General features: G+C 36.4%; 1 protein-coding gene and 1 long non-coding RNA gene across 3 annotated transcripts in view; one reads left to right on the forward strand and one right to left on the reverse strand.

Annotated features, from left to right (window-relative positions):
• The window catches only part of LOC122088901 (tyrosine-specific transport protein-like), a 106,375-nt gene that overhangs the window by 12,740 nt on the left and 71,629 nt on the right, over window positions 1–22,006 (reverse strand). The gene's annotated exons all lie outside the window — the stretch shown is intronic.
• LOC122088906 lies at window positions 3,100–6,131 on the forward strand. The gene is made up of 2 exons (XR_006143183.1): window positions 3,100–5,600; window positions 5,679–6,131. It is a non-coding gene; the product is annotated as an uncharacterized LOC122088906 (long non-coding RNA).

Raw genomic sequence — 22,006 nt, forward strand, 5'->3', positions numbered from 1 at the left:
AAAAAAAAAAAAAAAGAGGAAGAAGATATATATATATATATATATGTGTGTGTGTGTGTGTTTATTTTGATAGATAGTTCAATATTCAAGTTAGATCGATTTCAGACGAGTTACACCAATGATATGACCAACTCCAAGGATATCCAAACCAATCCCTATCCCTTAACCCAAAAAAAAATAAAAAACAAACAAACAAACAATCCAATTCAAAGTTTAAAACCTTGATGCATGCTATAGTACTAAAAGAACAGCACATATAATTTTTTTTTGGGGGGGGGGGTGTTGTGTGGGGGGTTGGGAGTGGTGGTCCAAAACAGCACATAATTTGTTGAGCCATAATTTCAACGAGATTTTGCAACTGTCATACAGGTAACCCATTGCATGAGCATAGCTGTGCCCATGTAAATTTCAACAACATTGTAGATGTGGTAGAAGTAGGAGTCCATAAGATGGAGTGTGTTGGGGGAGGGGGGAATTCTTCTTTATCATAAAGGCTTGCTACAATTAGGTTTTATTTTTGCATTTTGATTCATTTTTTTTTTTTCCCTTGTCTTTTATTCACAAAAGTTATTTAATGCATAACTAAATCCTGTCATTTTATATATAAATTACATGGAAAATTTTCTTTGACACTTTGTATTATGGCCCTATGGCCCTAATATTCGACACCCATAAAGTTTGAAACTATTACTTGAAACACCATGAAACTTGATAATGTTGTTAGTTTGTTGTTAGTGGTAGAATGAAAAGACTATTTTACCCTTATGAGTTATTCAATTGAAGCTTGTAAAGTTAAAATGACTAATTTAGCCTTAAAAGAATTAAAAAAAAAATTTTGATTAATTAGTGGGTGAAGAGAAATCCCTTCCCCCATCCTCCATCTCAATTCCTTCACAATTCTGTATCAGAAATTAGAGCATATTCAACTCGAAAGTCTTACAGGTTTGAGTTGACTTGGGTTATACAAAAAAGGCGACAAGATGTCTCACCTTATCTTGCTCAACAATCCCTTGAACTGTAATCGAATAAGAAGTCTTCCGTTTGCGCTCTTTATGCCTCTTATTGAAATACGTAGATAACACAAATCTTGGGAGCAAAAATTGGGATATGGGAGAACCAACCACCTTTGGCATCCCAGAAATTGAATCAAAATCATCTTTGGTCTTCTTCATGGTCTCCTCATCAGGCCATTACAGAAATTTGGGCGTCAAAATAGTTTTAATGCCGGAAAGTAACAGACCTCAAGAACTATTTTTTGACAATTAAAAATGCCCAATCCAAATCGCTTAGAGATGAGACGAAGAGGCTCACTGGTGGCCAACCTCCGTATCCTCCTTGGCGACGACCGAATTGATCTCGTCATAGATCACGTTGAAGGTAGCCCAACTCAACAAAAGCATGCTTGAAATCTTTCTCCGGGAAATCAGGATGGTTACATTGATCCCACTAAGCCCTTCAACGGTCCTTCACCCAGAGTTGGCGATGATCAGTGGCAGCACCACTAGTGGTGGCTGAAGGAGAAATCGATGGGTTGGGCTTGGATTTGGCAGAAACAACAACGACAACGACTGCAGCAATGACAGACAGAAGGGAAAGGGAAGGCATCTTCCGTTGTTTTAGTGAAAGGGCCAAAGGGTCAATTCACTACCCTTAAAGGGTAGTTTGGGTATTTAAGAGTTTTTCAACTTATGATGTCATCACTAAATGTTGACTGACTAACGGACTAGGACTAGTTGTAAGAAATCTTAAAATGAACGGGTGGCTCAAGTAATAGATTTGAACTTTAAGGGTGTCATGTGTTTGGGTTATAGTACAAGGGGTGTCCAAGTAACTTTACCAAATTACATTAATTGTTATATTAAATGATTTTCAATTTTCTCAAAACCTCTTTTTCTTTCATCTTACCATTTGTCCGCATGGTTTTATTTTCTTTTCACAACTTATATAGATTGATTTTTTTCTTAGGATTCATCTGTTTGTAACCGAGCAGGTTATGAATAAAATTTGTAACCAGACATTAGATACCCTAGTACATAGTTTAGTTCAATTTTAACATAGGATAATTGACATAATTTCACAATATTAATTGACTACTATTAATTGGTTTTCTTTCCCCAAATTCATCCCTTTAGTTCAAGGTTATAATAGGAAATCTGACCCCAAGATCCCATCCCAATTGCAAACTTCTTCTTTATTCGATTTATTGTTTTAACTCTTTCACTTTAAAAACAACGATATGCTTAACTCGTCGGAGCAATAAAACCAGAGATTGAACTTTCTTTGAAGGAGATCGAGTGTTTCGTGAAGGAGATCGAGAAAAGCAATAGTTGCACAAGAGAATCGTTAGGTTTGATTTCATATTGCGAGAGTTCAATCTATCGCGAAAACACAGCAGCAAGATAAGGGCTTGGACATCCACCGTAGAATCGTTGTGTTTGATTACCTATTGCAAGGATTCACCAAGAGAGTTGCAACCTATTGCGAGAACATAGCAGCAAGATAAGGGCTTGGACTTGGCCCGGTCAGACTCTAGCCATTTTACGTCTTAGAATCAAAATTAAGCATAAATAAGCGGAACATACCCTCGTAGGTTTAATTTCTAACCGTTCATGGGTATAATTTTTTGGAGATATCCTGAAGTGATTGAAATTGAAATGTATCGATCAAATCTTTTACTAGAACACTCCTCCTGCAAGAATCATAAGGTTGAAGAAGGAGATTCCTAATATTTATGCAATAGGATAAAACTTTTTATATTTTTCGAAAACTCCTTGTCTTTTATTATATTTATAATAATCCCCTCTTAGGGTTAAATATTTCACAAAGATCTTCCAATCGAAAAAGAAAAATTCATTTTGAATCCAAAGTCAAAATTATATTTTAATAAATCTCCTTCAGCTCATGTTTCTTCCTTGTGTATTTTCTGCTCAACGAGTCCCCTACATTAGCAATCCTGGTTGGGGAGAGCTTTCACTCAAATTGGCGATGGAGAAACTAAGTTTGATCTCAGCTCTGCTTGTATGACTCATCTATGGGCATTTTCTTCAATATCTTTTCTAGTAATGGCATTTTGTAAGACACTTTGCTTTCTCAGTTTTTGCTTCTATTGTATTGTATAGATTTTGTGTTGAAGGGTGAAAGTTAATTGTTTGATTTTAAGTACTCTAAATCAAAGGTTAACTATTTTGGGGTTAGCTTTTGCTTCTCTCAATATGGATTTTTTTAACTCTTTCTTGCAACTTCTCTCTTTTGTTTTTCTTTCAGTTTCTCATCTCATTCGAGTGACGTGGTATTATTTGTCTAATATTTGATTGTAGACAAGTGGAAGGTGAAATATCGTGAGTGAGTCATATTTTTCTCTCTATTTTTTTTTATAGTTTTCAACTTTGATGTCTCCACTTAATCCATATGTTTTTGTGAAAAAATCGTTCTGTTAGATATTTGATGTCTAGCTTATATTTATTCACAGTTGTCGTCAATCTTCCTTGTCTATTTTTTGTGACTTTATTGCTTATATCGGGATTTTCTTGTGTTTGGTTAAGAAACTTTTGAATTGGATACATTCGACGACTGTAGTACTTGGATGATTGGTCTCTTCAGAAGTCCTTATCTTTTGTAAGGGTTGAATTTGTTTTGTTTAATGATTCTGGTTCTTTTTCAGGTTTTGTTTTTATTGGTGGTGTCTTTTTTGAGTTTTTATTAAGATTGAATGTGAAGTTGTTTACTCATTTTTTTTATACTTGGCTTCCCATTATCTTGTTTTGGTCTGATATTTTTATTCTTTTGGTTGTAATTTTGGCCACTCAAGCTACTGCAAATCTGAAGGGTCCAAAAGGAATGAGAATTGTGATCCTCAGGTCAATTGTTTATGTATACCTGAAGTACATAATTTTGTACTAATCATTGCCTAATTTTTAACCTTCTAAGTTGTAATCAAAGGAAGAAGGTGTCCAATTTTGTAATTTTTTACCAACTGCCCACTGTATTTTAATCATGGTTTTTATGGTTAATCAAATGAACCTAGTGGAGTAGTTGCTCGAAGCAGAGGCCATTGCTTCATAGTTAACCTGAGGAGGGCTATTTCTTACACTTTTGAAAACCATTCCATTTGAATGGTTTTCGAAATACTGTAAGAAGCAAGCTGCTGAGAGTTATTATAAAAGCTGCAATTGAGATTAAATTTGAAGTATAATTTAGGATAGAATGTAACTTAACTACCCATGTTCTATTTCACAAACTAATGGATAGATGTGGAGAGAATAAATTCTAATTCAATCTTTACCATATATAAATCCAAAGTTCTTATTGAAGATACTTCTATAATGTCATGGCCTCATGGCGCAAAAAGAAAATGAAAAAAAAATAAAAATTGAACGAATGCAGCATCTGTGGTAATATTATGTTTTTAACTATTTGGCCAATGGATTGTTGTCTGACTTATTTGTTGCTTATAATGCTTATACAAACAACATCTAAGGTTGAACTCCTTGTTATATTGTTTGATTAAAAGAATGATGCAATTGTGCTAATATTATGTATTTTTAATGAAGATGCCATAACCAGTGGATTGTTGTATGCTAGTTTTGATATTTTTGTATTATATTTATGTGACAATGGCCATTTGGATTTTGTTAAATCCATACTAGTTGCAGCCAGTCTTTGTTGAACGAAACATGGTGGACTGTCACAGTGATGGATACCCAGATCTCGTAACAAATGATGCTAATATGGGATGTATGACCCCAACATTGTACATTGGGAAACTTTTAGAATTTTTGAACAAGCTTTTCATGAATATAGTGAAGCAGGGGTTCTCTATTAGGAAGCAAAAGTGTGAAAAAAGAGAAACTAAGGATTATGAAATATGTCGACGAGACTTTGTTTGCCATCGATCGGGCAATGGGAGTAAAAAATGTGTAGTTATTGAAAACAATGAAGAATCAGGTGATGGTTTTAAGAAAAGACAAAGACAATACCGGTCTTGTCATTGTAATTGCAAAGCACACATGAGTGTTGGCTTGTCTAGGAATGGGGATGTGATGTTGTGGGAAGTTCTTAATGTTGCAGATGACCACAACCACGAATTATTGGATCAAAACGAGGTCCGTCATTTGAGAGCATATCGGCATATTTCTGGCCACTATAGGTAGCGTATCTTGACACTTGAAAAATCTAGGATATTGATTCCCCAAATACTTAGGATATTGGAAACAGAGCAACAAGTTGGGGTTAACTGTCTTCCATTCAACATGAAGGATATATACAACTTCCTTAACTCACAAAAATTATTTATGAGGGAAAATGATGCGGCCAATCTTGTCCTCAAATGCAAACATTTGAAATCCTTAGATTTGGAGTTCCAAAATGAGTATCAAATTGACGATAACCATTTGGAGTACATTACTTGGTGTCACAGCAATTTTGTTCATGGTTATCAGCTCTATGGTGATGTTGTTGTTTTTTACACAACTTACAAGTTAAATGCGTATAACATACCTGTAGGTGTATGGGTTGGTGTGAATAGCCATGGTTGTTTTGTCTTTCTTAGGTGTTGTTTACTAAGGGATGAGAGACAAACGCCCTTTGAGTGGACATTCAAGGTATTACTCTAATTTTTTATACACTTGTACTCTACTTTTTGTAATTTTCGTGTTAACATGTATCAATGATGCTAATAGGTGTTCTTGAAGTTAATGGGTGGCAAGGCCCCCAAAACTATTATTACTGATGATGATCCCTAAAATGGTGCTGCCATTGAGAACATTTGTCTAGCCACGAAACATGCATTATGCATGTGGCATATTGCAAAAAAAAAATCCCCGAAGTGTTGTCTACTGTTTTGAAAGCTCGATCTAAGGAATGGAACAAGATCTTTCAAGAACTAAGCAAGATAGAGATAGCTGAAGACTTTGACAAGGGTTGGCAATCAATGTTGGAAGAGTATGAATTAGTAGCCAATGTACATTTAATTAAGGAGACTATTTTGTAGCCGTACTAAGTGGCAAAAAACATATCTCAAGTCTTATTTCTTTGCTGGGATGAGTACTACTGGCAGATCCGAGTTGATGAATGCATTCATAAAGCAGACAATTTCATCACAAAATCTTCTAACAAATTTCATTGATCAGGTATGAGTATTTAATTGTGTGAGTTTTTGGTTCTTTTTATTACTGTTTTTAATTTGTGATATTTGGAGCTAGTGAGATCGATCATTTCACTAAGCATCTTGTCATCTAATTGTTATTGTTTTCTCAAATTGGAAAGGTAGTAGGGCTGTTGGATCAAAAGGGAGAGCAGAAAGGCATGCAACAAAAAACAACTATAGTATCAATATTGACTCAACACCCAAGTAAGTTGCATCCCTCTAAAATTCTCATTCCCTACGCCTTCCTTAAGTACCAGAACGAGATAGTGGAATCCTATTCGTACGCATGTTATGAACGTGACCCTGGGTTTTGGGTAGTTCGACATGAGGAGCATGATGATAAGTTGAGAACAGTTCAACATTTAGTTGGGAAGAAACCATTAAGTGTAGTTGTAAGTGCTTCGAGTTTAAAGGCATCCTTTGTAGGCATGGAATTGCTATCCTCATAAGAAGCAACTTATTTCATACACCTGACCAATACCTACTCCCACGGTGACGACGCAATGCATCACTTACTTTACCCCCAATTAATGAGTCAAAATTCAATCAAGTAAAGAAGCTTGAGATCATCCAATCACTTACAACTCAGTTTGCCCATGAAGCAATGAAATTAGAATGTCATCATGACTTTGATGTTCCAGTAATACGCAATGCAATTTGTGAAGTCAATAGTGTTGAAAGTTCAAAGGGGGTATTTAATAGTCATAGCCCAATTAGGGGCATTGATCCAAAGGGTGGTTTTAACATAGGCACCACTGAGTATGACGAGGATACTAGTGATGAATATCATACACTCCCATCTGATGATGACATTGAAGTAATAGTTAACCCATATCATTCAAAGAAAGGGTCCTCTGAGGACTCGAAGATGAAGATCATGGAAAGAATATACAACTAGATCAAGGGTGAGTCGGCATACGGGTATTCATGACAGTACCTTCTTACCAACAAAAACCAACTTAGAGGTTTGAAATGTTAGGAGACCAATCAGTCAAAACTAACATGATATGGATGTCCCCTCTAACAAGGTTAACACCAAAATCCATTCAACAAATATGCAAAAGTTGTTAAACACATTAACTTGATAAATATATAAAGTGTGTATTTCCTTTGGAAGAACTAAAATTGCTGGATTTCCCTAGAACCCATTTTTTCAGTCAGCAAGAATGCTTTCCCATCAGATAGGAAACAATTCATTATGCCAACTGATTCAATACAAAGTTGCCCTTTACTTCGGTAACACATAAAAATACCAAAAAGTCTAATTTTTAAAAAAGGAGTGCAGCAATAGCAGATCCAATTTAAAATAACAAGAACTAAGAAAATGAAAATCCAGATTTCTCAAGAACCCAACATAAGGAACTGATTTCCATGGAAAGACAAGATACAACAACTCCTTGCAGAAGTTCAAATTGGAACAAAGTATGTAACAAACCAGATTTCTTGTATGGAGACAGAAAAGCAAAAATTATAGCTCTTGCCACAAAGAAGCTGTCAATGTCACTCCCCACTTCCAATAGAACCAACTTGCCATTAGAAATATCGGCGGTGTGAGTAAGACATGTACCAGTCTTACGAACCTACTAGGATCTCTTATAGTTGTACCTTAACATTTCACAATCTCACATCACAAACCAACCAAAAGCAGCAGAATCAGAGTACAGTAGCGGAATCATAATAAAATAAAAAAATTATTTAATGATAACATTATATCAATAACTGAGTTATTCTGTTTACAATCCTTCAAGACTTATACATATCGAATTTAAAACATACTATTCACAGACTTGTATCAAAATAATCAAAAATACACCGAACACCTCATGGTGTTGCGTATGCACAAAAGTCACAAGCATAATCCTAGCTATGCTCATCTACTTTCCATATCCACCGGTAGCTCACTCCGTGCTTGGCCCTGGAGGAAAAAGAGTCACTAGCCATAGGCACGACAATACCTGCATCATCATCTAAAAAGTGTGTATACATAGGGTGAGCTTTCCAACTCGCTCAGTGAGGGGTGGTGTCAAGCACATCCAAACAATAGTCGCAGTAATAATATATGATGCATGATAGCGAAAATTAAACACATAGTTCATGATGTTCGTGATGTAGTTCATTTATTTTATTATCCACCTAACAATACAAACTAAGTTTGGTAAAATGCTATTACGGTGCATTAAGCTATATCTCTCATCTCGAAATCGCCATCGACTACGCAGGGATACAAACCCTAGCCATGAATAGAAGCTTATCAGTCCCCATATGCGTCTATGGTTCACCCAGCAAACCCTTGATAACCCCCTCCTGGCAGTCATGGCATCGGTACATCATCGGCCACGCTGGACAGGTTCTTGCCTTCAGCAACAATCACATCGTACCGCGGGTATGGCATTCTAAAAAGGCACATCGAACATACCACAATGGGTTATCCAATACCTTATCACCTATTGGCAAGGGTTCATAGCATAGGGAGTGATACCTAACCACATATATACTACATGTCTTCATAATGATATAGTTAATATGAATTACATGATACTGACAACACAACGGCCATAAAAGTGTAATCCATCTCCAAATATAGTCATGGATATACGATATCGGTAACATATCGGCCACAAAGTGTCACCCACGACCATTTACCTAATCTAGCATGTATATAGCAGTTGAGTATGGACTACGCAACACTGGTACCAATCATCGGCCACAAAGTGTATCTATTTCCAAATGTAGTCCCAGAGCACACAATACTGGTAACAAATCAACCACAAAGTGTAATCTGCAACTACAACTAACTCTAATACACATAATCAATGCATGAATACCACATACATATGGCAATCACGATACCGGTACCACCTTGACCACGTCGGATTTTGTCTCATACATACAACTAAACACACGGTGATCACGATATCGGTACCACCTTGGCCACACCGGATCCCGCCATAAATATCCATAAACATCTCATATCATAATTGTAAAAAAAATGTAACATATGACATGTCATCATCATGCTTGAGCAATTAAAATAATCATGTACCATCTTACACATGTGAGCAGTTCTATAATAATAAAACAATCCAAAAAGAAATAAGGCAACAATCCCTCACCTTATTGATCTTTGCTTGTGTTAGGGTTCAAATAAGGCCAATGATCAATCCACTCAGTTTCAGTCTTGGGGCTTATGCGCATCACTGTCCTAGACACAAGGGGCAATCGTACATCAGTAGGTGTGAAAAAGATAGGGAGAGGCCTACTTGGGTCACCCCCAAAAGGTACAAACAAGGTTTCCCAGTGGCAGTAATGTCACCGAAGACACCCACCGGAAACAGGGTATTTTCACCGAAAATATCAATGTTGTTTCTGGTGGTGGTGTCAGAGAGCTCACTAAGTTCTGTGGTTCACCGGAAACAACCCACCGGAAGCAGGCCCAGTGGATCCGCTTGCTTCCGGTGGCAGTATAGACTATCCACTCGAATTGGGGCTTTTCGGCTCAGGCCCGATCATCGAGATTTGTTTCGTGGAGATTGTAAAGAATGGTCATAGCATCATTCTAAGTCAATAAAATCCCGATTCCACTAAACTGTTTGGGCGATACATTGATCGAACGATTGAAACCCTAGTTGGTCATTTGACAATACTTGTTGTCGGAGCTCACCGAGCTTGGTTTGAGCTCGACAACAGCACCGAAAGGGTGGAATACGCATTCCTTGACCTCAACATGGTTTGTACACTAAGATTCTCTCAAAACCTAGCTTAATCTAGGTCAAAATGAAGAGAGAGAGTAGTAGAAGTGATTGCACTTACCTCCGGAAGGGATTCCAGTGACTAGGTGGCAGCTGGCAGCAAGGTAGGTCCTTCCCCCTCTTCCTCCTCTTCTTCTTCTTCCTTCCTCTCCTCTTTCTTTCCTCTCCTACATTGAGCACAAGTGAAATGAGGAAATGAATTCCACATTTCTAACTTATGAGTTATGTTGGGCCTTAGGGCCTATTTGGTTGAACCCTATTAATACCAACCAGGTTAATCCAACTCTCAAAGCACAAGGACCCGACTACTTAGGTCCGTGAAGTTTTCATGTCATGAGGAAAGTATGAAGGATTATTTAGGATCATCCGAGACTGCCTAAGATGTGAGTGGCGGGACCCACAGGCATCAGAACCTTGATAGCAACTTGTATGCCTCACCAAAAATAGTTACCGGATTTAGGCCTAGGTTGTTTCTGATGGCTTATTTTCGGTGGCTGTCTTAACTTTTTGCTGCCTCCAATTGGTCCCACAGGGGTAATTGCCCTCGTCCGTGCTCATGGTCTTTTAACAATTTTGATGTTTATGGGAATTCAAGTGTGAGGTGTCGGGTCACTTACTGTCTAGGATCGGAAGGTACGAATCCCCTCCAGTTGGATTGGAAAGCAATGCACGAACATGCGGGGTCATCTCTCCCCCTTCGGCAATAGGTAGTCGCAAGCCAAAACCCGACTGTACTTCTAATCTCTAGTCCGAGACTTATCACAACAGTTCAAATTAGACAGAGTCAGGGCACGGGCATAACAGTCAAACAGATTATGCCATCAACAAGCATAATTTGTATTCATAAGACAAAAAATTCATAAGGGAATTTTCCAGGTAAGCACACTTAATAGGTTTATTAGAAAGTATACTGTTTCTAGGCCACTGAAACATAATCTATTTTCAGAAGAGATAATCATTTAATTGTTTTAAAGTTCTGTGACATCTACGATCTACCCCAAACCTAAATAAAAAAATAAAAAAATAAAATACAGTGTATTAATTTCTCTTAATTGTCTCAGCCACGAGGAGGATTAATTTCTCCATAAAGATAATCATTGAATCTTAAAAATACCTCATACAGTGTATTATATTTGCATATAAAATTAGAGCTATATTAAACTTGCATATAAAAAACTAGTTTATTAAAATCTCTGTATCAGATACAAAGAACGTTACTGCAATGCTCTTTATTTGACATGAACTTCAACAAAAATAAAAATCAAATTGCAAGATTTCCTCCTACTACCCAACAACCTTCTTTCCCTTTAGTTTGGTAGTTGGAGAAAGGGATGCCTTTTTTCCTTTCATTTTTTGTTTTCAGAGTATGTGGTGCTGGTATATCATCCTCACTCTCTACTATAATGATTTGGGTTCTTCTTAGAACCTATTGCTGGTGCTACCAATGGTGGTGGTGATTCTCGATTGAACACCTTACATCTACAATCCCTACAAAGGACTCTATCCTTCTTTCTACCATGTTTCTTTCTATTCTTTTTAGTGACAAAATGGGGAGGGTGGGATTTCTTCTTCCCCATGGGTTCAGGTTTGCAAAGTGGCTTCTTCATTCCAAATCTTTATCAACAACTCGGTGGAATATAGTGCAACTACGTAGATGAAACTAATCATTATATATACATTCATTTTCACTCAAAATTCATGTGTCGCAAAATTCTAGGGCCAATTAAGAATTAGAATTACTAAGATCATGCATCATCCATGTGATTTGTCTTCCCAAATTCCCAATATCCAAATTCAATTCAAAAAAGTATATTTAAGTCTGATATCAAGGAAATGATGTATATGGTAGGAGGATTGATTGTAACATTTTACCTATTTTGGATTAGTGATATGGGTGAATTTAGATATCTCACATAACAATTATGGATTAGTGATATAGGTAGATTGTAATAAAAAAATAAAAAAAAAAAGAGATTGATTGGTACCCCTTTCCTTATTAAATAGGATACCCAAAATACTTACTCCATACAATCTACACATATTCTACTGCAAACCTAATACCACTTTTTCACAAAAGAATATAACCATCCCAATGATCTCGGTTGACCAATGCTAATTATAGGGATGAGTTGGATCGTATAATATTGTGCTCTAATATATGATCGCTATAATTGTGACCTCAAAAGTAATGGAACATGATCCTTGGATAATCACAAGCAAGTAGTGGGACATTTATAAAAGACAACTCCCTCCCAGGGAGTTGAGTGATGTTTTATTATTATTCTTCAAGCCCTGCTCCCTATCCATAATAATAATGCTAATGAGTAGTGATCATTTTTTTGGGTAAAAATGATAACAACTACTTGTTTATTTATTGCTCAATATAGCATACAAAATATTTGTAATAAAAATGACATTTGCAAGGAATAATAGGAAAGTATATAACTTCAGATAGAGGATGTAAGTTGGAGAAATGGACCAAGCTGATAAAATATGAAAATAACGTTGACTACATAATTGTTTCCAGTACTTAACGGCTTGAGCTTTTGGGATTAGTGGTTGTAATAGCAATTTGAGTGTTAAATCCTTGGAAAGTGCAATAGGGTTCCTTGAAACATTCTCCCCTTGGTGCGACAGGATTGCACATCCACGTGTATGTGTCACGTGCAAAGCCGTATGCGTATAAGCCTTCATGTGCGGGTGGTGTTGATATACAGACCCTCCCCAGAACCCACAATGTCAGGAGCCTCGTTTATTGGTTACACCCTTTTTTATTTGGAAAAATAAAAACAAAATTATTGAACACAAAAAAAAGACCATATATCATGTTCTACATTCTAGATGATAATTACCTTGATCCCTTAAGAACCATATAGAAGAGCACCAAAATCGTCTATGGAAAGACGGTGAGTGGCAATGAGGTTTTAATGGCTGAGGTGCATGCTAGGACCCTCCCAACCGTTGGATCCTCACTGTCGTTCACCGCTTACTGCAGAGGATTTTGCTCCTATAGAAGATAAGAATAGATCATATGGAGTTCACAATTTTCATGAAAGATAATAAAGACTTGGCCTGTTATAGGGGTGGCAATCAGTCGGGCCAGGTCGGTCTCGATCAAACCTAGATGGGCCTTGCTAGGCTATAACCTTGGACATATAATAGGTTGGGCTAAACATATCGGGCCAGACTGGTCGAGCGCCCGTCGGGCTTATCCCTTGTACCATGTACTACCTGTTTATAAATGGGCCGAGCCTAAGCCCAACAAGTTTACTAATCGATGCAAATTAGCCAGTCTTTAAATGGTCAAGCCCGATCGGTCTAACCGGTGAGGGCTTAGGATTGACATCCCTAGCCTGTTATATATCAAGGCAAATCAACCAGTGTCACCCTAGGGATAAATAGGTGGTTCTTTAGTTTAAGTGCCCTCAAATTTCTTTATAGAATTTGTCAACATATATGGGTCCTCGAAACACTATTTTCTACGGTAATCTGATTGTCATCTAGTCAGTATCATTAACACACAACTTTCTTGAAGTGGAAAATTATAATAGAATGAGCTGGACCGTTTGAAAGTGTCGATTAAACAATTTTGAACCAAAACAAAACCTTTAATAACATTTCATTTTTCTAAACCATGATCAAGCCCCCTCATACGATTGATATGAGATCATAAAACACAGACATGGCTTACTACTTTTTTTTACTACTTGTTAAATGCACCACCAAGAGACAAAGGCTATTTATCCAAATTCCAAACTCTAGCTGACACTACAAAGGCATTAATGTCCCACAAATCAAAAGAAATAACACACTAATTATATGTAGAGAAAAAAAAAAGAACAAACTAGAATTTTTTACCTATATTTAAATCTATATACCAATGTGGCCACAAGGGGTACCAATTCTAGACAATAAAGAAAAGAGCCAAGACAAATGGGAGACATGGATTGAGAATGAATAGTGAGGGAGGAAGGTCTAGGTTGCACAAGTCAGGGATGTAAATAGGTAGTTGAAAAAATCGGATTCAACTTGCATCCCTATCCATTTATGGGTCTTCATATCCGATCAGAGGATAGCATGATCCGATTATATTTGAACCATTTACATTTGAGCCCGAATAGGGCCTAGTCTAAGATTTTTGACATTAAAGGCGCATTAGGGTTGAAAAACATTGAACTTGGGTTAGGGTTGGGCTAGGCCTGGGTTGAGGCTTAGGCCTAACCTCAACCCAAGCCTAATCCGGCCCAACTCAAACCGGCTCTAATTTTAACCCTGATTTATATAATATAATTTGGGGCTATCATCCTATCCTTTTATTTGGAATAATGAAATCTAGGTCATGGTTTCTTATGGTTAGAAATCAATATCGATGACCATTGATTCCAATCCAAATCAAGCGATTAGGCAATCCGATTTTTAATTCTTGGTGAAAGAACCAATCTGTTTGAGAGAGGCAAAACTAATATTTGATTCACTTGTAATTTTTTATAGATTGGGGACGTGTTTGAAATTTAAAAATAATTTGAAGTTAAATTATTAATAAAGTCATTCATATGGTATAAAAAACAAATAATTAAGAAACAAGTCCTAATGTATAAATTACAAGAAGTTATTCTCCACCTACGAACCAAATTCTCCACTATCAGACCATGTTCTGCAACATTGACTTCAAAAAACCTTCTCTAGCAAACGAAAGGTTAAATGAGTGGAACATACCCGACCATGTTCTACAACATAGGACTTTAATTAAATTAAGATCAATTGTAGGTAGATGGGGCGGGAAAATTGATTTGTTGGAGGTTTAATTTCCTACAAAGAAAATTAATCAATTGCAGGTAGATTGGGCAGGAAGAGGCAGTAGGAGCTGGAGACAAAAGTGAGTAATCGGAGAGGAAAATTGAGTAACCGACACTCCCTCTACTATTTTTGTGATAGTAGATTTACCTTTATACCCATAAAATACAAACTTTTAATAAATTTTCATTCCATTCACTAAAAGTGAAATGACAATGTAATCATTTAAGTGGCAAGAATAATGATTATCTATTGATAGACATAAAAGAGAGGTTACAACACACTTTAAGAATAATGATTATCTATTGATAGACATAAAAAAGATGTTACAACCGCCAAAGTGATAAATAGATTAACCCTTTTTCTTATGCAAAAAACATTTCAATTACTACAAACGATATGATCGGTACATCATATAATGCCTCCTTCCTTGGATCCAGATAGTACAAAGTAAGACTACTTCTAGTTCACACTATGTGCCTATAGGCATGTGTTTTTATTGAATTCTAGTCCTACCTAAAAAAGTCAATTAGTCTCACACTAAGCATAACAATTTATATAATACTAAGGCAAGAGATTTTTTATTGGTTGAATGGCCTTGCATCAACGCAAGGGCCATTGAGAGTGTGCAAGGCATCAATATGAATAGTTTGAAAGTAGACCTTCTATCTTATTGAATGTGGCATTTACTTGGAAGCTAGTTTGTATTTTTTTTTTTCCATGCAACCACATGGACGACTCTTCTAGTAAAACTAATCGTTCAATGGGCAGGTCTTATAATCGCATGGATTAAACAAATATCAAGTTTTAGATATAATTTCTACCATGTTGCATGACCCACTATAATAGATATTTTATCCATGCATTTTCAATAGTAAAGTTACGCTTAAAAAAATGGTAAATAGAAATTCATTCAGATAAAATGCATAATATACACAAAAGTCGGGGACAAAGTAAGAAACACAAGAGTCGGAGATAAAGTAGTCAAAACCAATTAGTGGAATACGAACATGATGTCTTACATGTCATTGACAGAGTCTTCCTAGCTAGGACGTTGGTAAAATCAATAGATTCCTTGGAGATGAAGTTGTATACACGACTAACAAAACAAAAAGTTACATAAAATCTATCACCCAAAGTTATTAAAGCATAGTATGCAAGCAATGTCTAGAGTTTTAAACATTTCTTAGAGCTAAAATTGATGGAATGTTGTTGAAACTAATCCAAAAAATAAATGATGATAAGGATTGCATACATATACACAAAATTTTTACCTCTACATTGATGCCCCATTGTTATGCTCGTTCTTGTTTAGCCTTTAAGAAAAAAATCTCATCAAGCATCAAATAGTTCCATAATAATCCATGCATTGATAGCTAGCAGTTGTAGATCAAGGATTGAAGTAACCCATCAAATTTTAGATTTGTAAGTATTTGGGACTTGGGACTTGGGACTTGGGACTTGGGTTACCACATATGGCATGATGACGTTTTAATCTATGTAACGCCCTGGCCTCATATCAAGCCACAATTTTGTCTATTTTACTCCACGGGCCTCACGACTTTAAAATGCATTGTGACTATATATATATATATATATATATATTTATATATATATATATATATAAGTGGTGTTAGAGGTTATCAAGTAGCTTAGCCTCTTCCCCCAAGTTGATGTGAGACTAAAGAAATGCCCTCTCAATGTCTCTCTCATTTCTTACCAAAACTTTGGAACTCATTGGATCTGAGCTATTTCTTGTGAGTCACAATCGTTCCCTCTTGTGGCACAGCGTCCTTGTTGTGACCCCACTAATGTCGGGGTTTGCTCTGATACCATTTGTAACGCTCAAATTTCATATGAAACCACAATATTGTCTACCTTAGCTCATGGGCCTTACGGCTTTAAAATGCATCGTGACTGTGGAAGGGGTGCTAAAGGTTATCAACTAGCCTAGTCTCCCTCCCTTTAATCAATGTGGGACTAAAGAGATGCCGCATCAATGCCTTTCTTGTTCCTACGCAACTTACATGCTCACCAAATCTAGGTCATTGCTTGAGGGTGATAATATATTTTGTTTAATTTTTCTACAAAATGTTCACGTCATTGGATCTAGTAGGGAAAACAAAAGTTCCACTCTTAAAAGCTCATAAATTGGTTGTTATCAATTAGTTTTTTTTTTTTTTTTTACATATATAAGTGGAAGCAATTTTGACAAGTTTTTTCTACTAGCCTTATTACTAAAGTTAAGTAACTTTGATCAGATAAATAATCAAAATCAATTATCTTAAATATTTATTTGAAAAATGAATTTTAAAATGAAGCATGGCTCCTACACCCAAACACGAAGTGGGATAAAATGATCACCCCAACCCTCATAAAAGACGAAAATTCCACCCATGTTGATGCTTTTATATGAGCTTCAATTGGCCTCTCGTGTTGCTGCAAGGGTTGAACTACCTTTTATGGAGCCCACTCCCCTATTATTAGGAAAAAGAAAGCTCTCTAATCATGCTGCTCCTACACCAACACAGTGGCCAAGGGGCACACATGGACATCAATAGGGGTGGATTTTATGTTTCACAAGGGTGTGGGAATCATTTCACCACCCTCTGTTTCTGAGCGTAGGGGCCACGTAACCACGGAGCGTTCTTTTGCTCACATTTATTTCATAAAAAAGAAAAAAAAATTATGTACCGTCCATCCATTATGGAGTATATGGACTACATACTTAGTTGGATTGTGTAAAAGGTGATGCGACAATTTCAACCATTGGATATGGATATATAGGGAATAAATATGTTGGATTATCAATCTATAAAATATCATGTTCAAATTCAATTATACACCCATCAATGTATTGAAAATTTTCCCCTTGCATTTCTAGTTGTGAATATTTTATCAATAAATTGTTTTTTCATTGAATTTTTAGAGATTTATTTTGCCACCTTTAAATTTGAGTAGAAAGCCTTGAAGCCTATTTGTATATAAAATTTTAACTCCATCCAAGTGCCACTTGACAAATATTTGTGTCGTAATGAATTTCATAAGGTCACCTTATTTAATGAAGAATGTAGTACTGCACAATTAGTGGATTTCACATGTGGCAGGGTGAATGGAAAAGATAGTGAAGTAGTGGAAAAGTTTCATTTTCTTACCCCTAAGTTTGTTAGATTGTCATTTTTCAATAAGATTGTATAAAAATTTCTAGAACAAAAGTTGTCCTAATTTTTCATTGAATTTTAAATGATTCTATACTTTTTTTTCAATAATCTTTGGTTGTAAGTAAACAATTATGGGTTATCTCCCCTAAGCCATACAGTAATCAAGAAAGGAAATAGAGAAGTAAATATATACTAAAAGACATCATTTATGCTCACTCCTGTTGTGTTGATGGAATAGGTGAGTGATCCATACTCATTTTCTTTCCTTTTAATTCTCCAAGCAATCAAACGGAGTCCTAGAGTATTATTGTGATGTGAATCAACTTGAATATCTTATAGTGAAATTATGTAGTCGAGCCTATTTAGTTAGAATAAGATTATGATTGTTATTGATATTGTTGTGGATCAACTTGAATCCAAGAAGATGGTCCTTCTGTACTGGGTCAAATGCACACAGTTCTAAGCCCAAGACTAGCCAAAATACTAGTTGTCAGTAGTTGATTTGTGGGCCTAGGAACTCTTAAGGCCAAGCCCGGTTCTTTTATAAAGTGGGCCTCCATAAGCCTAGGTAGGTGGGTGTTAATAGATGTTGTGGACTTGTAATTAGTTTTAGGACGGGGTATTACAGCCAAAAAAAAAAAAAAAAAAAGAGAGGCCATTGGTTGCAGCAAAGTCTATGGTTGGTAGCGCCATTGGAGTCATCGTCTAAAGAAGATATGTCACATCGAAATCCGTATGTCACGTGATATGTCACGTTGAAGTGGACTCTGTGGAGTTCAATATTGTCCGACTATCTGTCAATCATACCCAAATCGGTATGGCCTACATACCCCTGCTAAGGGTGCCCCACATCACTCAACGCCGTACCACGTGGTGTGGCTCCACCTCTCATACTAGTCCAACCTTATCAGAGAGATCATTACTACTCACAAGGCCTAACACAAAAAGAAACCATTTATTTTGCAAAAGTACATTGCTCACAACCTGAAAACTGTATGCAACCTTCATTGTCCATCTGTACCTTTTGATTGAGTTCCAATAGGAATTTCATTTTTCTTATCATTCCTTACAAGTCTACACAGATTATCAATCATTTGCCCATATGGCACAATTGTAACTCCTCTAGAGACCTAAGAATTCCACCTTCAGATGAACATCAGGAACCTCTTAAATCCAATGTTTCTTGTAAAATCAAAATTTTTCCTAGATTCAACACATGTCTAACCCAGAAAAAGTTTACGCAATTCCACAAAATATGCAAACCCTTACAATCTCAATCCCGTCAATCTTTTTTTAAGTATGCCATTTTGTCCATACCACTATTACATGCATGATGTGTAGCAAATTAATCCCAGCTTGAACATATATAAAATGAGTAATTAGAATCTAAAATCTAATCTAAAATTTATGTACCTGATGAAGTAGTGAGAAAGATATCTCTATCACTCCAAGACTCTTCCGCAATAGGATTGGATGATTTATCTTCATGCTCGTTTTTGTCATCTATTTCCATTTTATCCTCCTCATGCCTTGGAAAATTCCTCTTGATATGATTTTTCTCCTTTTAATATTAATAAGTTATTTTGTAACCTTTCGACGAGTGACCATATACTTACTACACTTCTCAATCTCTCATTTAATTTGCTCTAGTTTAACCCTCTGTTAGTTAAAACGGGAACGGCAAAAAAACATTGTTCGGTATGGGCATGTTTTAAACGGATCAAAACGTGAACGGGACGGTCAAAAATACGGTCAAATACGGTAAAAACGGGAAAAAATAAAAAACGGACGATTCGTGTTTTAAACGTTTATATTTAAATAATACGGTGTCAAAAAAAGGGCAATATATAGACATAAATTGGCATAATAATTCTCTAAATACCTAGATAACAATAAAAAAAAATTGCCCCGTTTTAAACGTTTCTATTTTAAAATGTTTATATTTTTTAAATTCCGTTTTTTTACTGTCAAAAAAACGGGACGGTGTTTAAAACGGCAAAAAAACTTCAAATAGCCCCGTTCCCGTTTTTTACCGAATTTCTGTGAAAAATTCGGCAAACGGCGTTTAAAACGGCAAAAAAACGGGACGCCGTTTTAAACGCGTTTTAAACTCGAATAAACTAACTAGGGTTTAACCACCACCTATAACCAACGCACTACCTTCTACGCTTCTTTACTGTTATTTATCCATTGTGTTTCATTCATTAACGATAATCTAATTAAGTTTGAAAGTATCCTTACTAAACAACAATGTAGTCACAATGTGATTAAATGAAAGATGAAGTGAAGCCAAGAAGAGAAATGTCTTATCTTCTTTGTTGATCTCAAAAAGGTATTATATTTATCATATGTTTGGATATGAAAATCATGTATGATATGTGTTTGGATGTTCTAATATGTTTGTTTATGTGCTTAAAGAAATATAGAACTAAAGTCGTTGAGGTGGAACCTAAGTTGATAAAGATAGCATGACGGACGGTGAAAAATTACTAATGACTACTCTAGAGAAGCTATGGATGTTCATGATCTGAGAGATTGAAGAACTTCAAAGGCCAATCAAGATGAAAAATTATTTCATGAAGATCAAGATTATTTTACCTTTGACTGTTATTTATATATAATCTTGATGTTGATGTCCATAAGAATGAAAGACCTATAAAAGACGTAAAAAGGCTTAAAAATGGAAAAAGACGTCGTGATGTCTTTTTACATGGAGAGAAGATCAGGAATAGAAAAATGGGAGCATTGGCATAGGGCACGCTCCCAAATAGAGTTCTTTTTCCTCTTATAAAAATATCATTGTAATAAAAACTATGGGAAGAGGTTGGGAACACCACTAGCTTTCCTAGTGTTAATGGCTCACTCAATGGGAAGACTGGGATGGGAGGGGTAAGGGGGACATTTACATAGGGAGAAGAGAAGTAGACACCGTGTTGGGCACAGATCTAGTGTGCCCAGCCTTTTCCCAAAAACTATATAAGGATGGTAGGAGGAATTGGTAAGTCAAAGAACCACAACCATTTACTACACATTTTATCATTGCAGTAAAAACTATGAGAAAAGGTTCTCTGAACCGACAGGGTAAAACAGAATATATCTCCCACATTTTCCCACACCAACATCTTAGTTGTTCAATCTGCCAGCTATTGCAATGCTACTCTCTACCATTGTTGTATTCTCTCTCCCCCTCGCCGCTATAACCCACCACCTATTGCATCACCTCTCTCTCTCTCTCTCTCTCTCTCTCTCTCTCTCCATGCATTCCTCTATATCTCTCTCCCCTGCTTTCAACCCGATGGATCCAAACCTGCCCTTATGACAACCAACTCATCTAAGTCGGCAGCAAACCCAAACCATCGATCACAAGCAACACCATCTCTTTAATTCCTAGCTATTGTAGGTCCAAGAATAGCCATCACTGTTAGGGATTTGAAGAAATATGTGATCTTCCAACATTAACTATAATATGGTAGGTAACTTCAACAAATTCTTTACCAAAAATCAACGATTTCGTCCTCTCCTATAAAGCCAAACTCTTCCCAACTCCTGATTTTCAAACCGACCTTCACTTGAACACACCTCTCACCTGTTTAGAGCTTTTGGTGCTCTGTGAAGGAGCTTCTTGTAGAGACCCGAAGTTACACAACTATACTCACATTTTAAGTTGCAACTTTATCAGGGTTCTCCATGTGGTGAAACATACCTTTGAAAATCTCTAGCTATAGCAGAAAATACAGTAGATGTCGGAGTCTCCTAGGCATGGATGGACACAGACTAATTCTCATTGGAAGGTATATGGTTCAATTAGACCTTAAAATTTTACACATGACTAATCCATACCTTGACCTCTCTATCCAACAGTTAGAATAACACAAGCTGCACAACAATTGTCCATATGGCAAAACAAATCTCACCAAACCAATAGACATAAGAGAGGGTGTCTCATGATTCATATATATGGCCCAGGAAGGAGGAGAGTGTGTTTAGAGGAGAAAGACTACAAGAGTGATGTACACAGCCGCATTGCATATACATCCTATCCTCCCAAAATAAAGTCAACTAATTTATGGAAAATTTATGGTGCCACCCCTTGGAGAATGCCACTATTAACAAAACACCCTTACATTACTAACAATTACTGACAATTAGAGCCAGTC

Source organism: Macadamia integrifolia, chromosome 9, assembly GCF_013358625.1.
Source record: "Macadamia integrifolia cultivar HAES 741 chromosome 9, SCU_Mint_v3, whole genome shotgun sequence".
Lineage (NCBI taxonomy): Eukaryota > Viridiplantae > Streptophyta > Magnoliopsida > Proteales > Proteaceae > Macadamia > Macadamia integrifolia.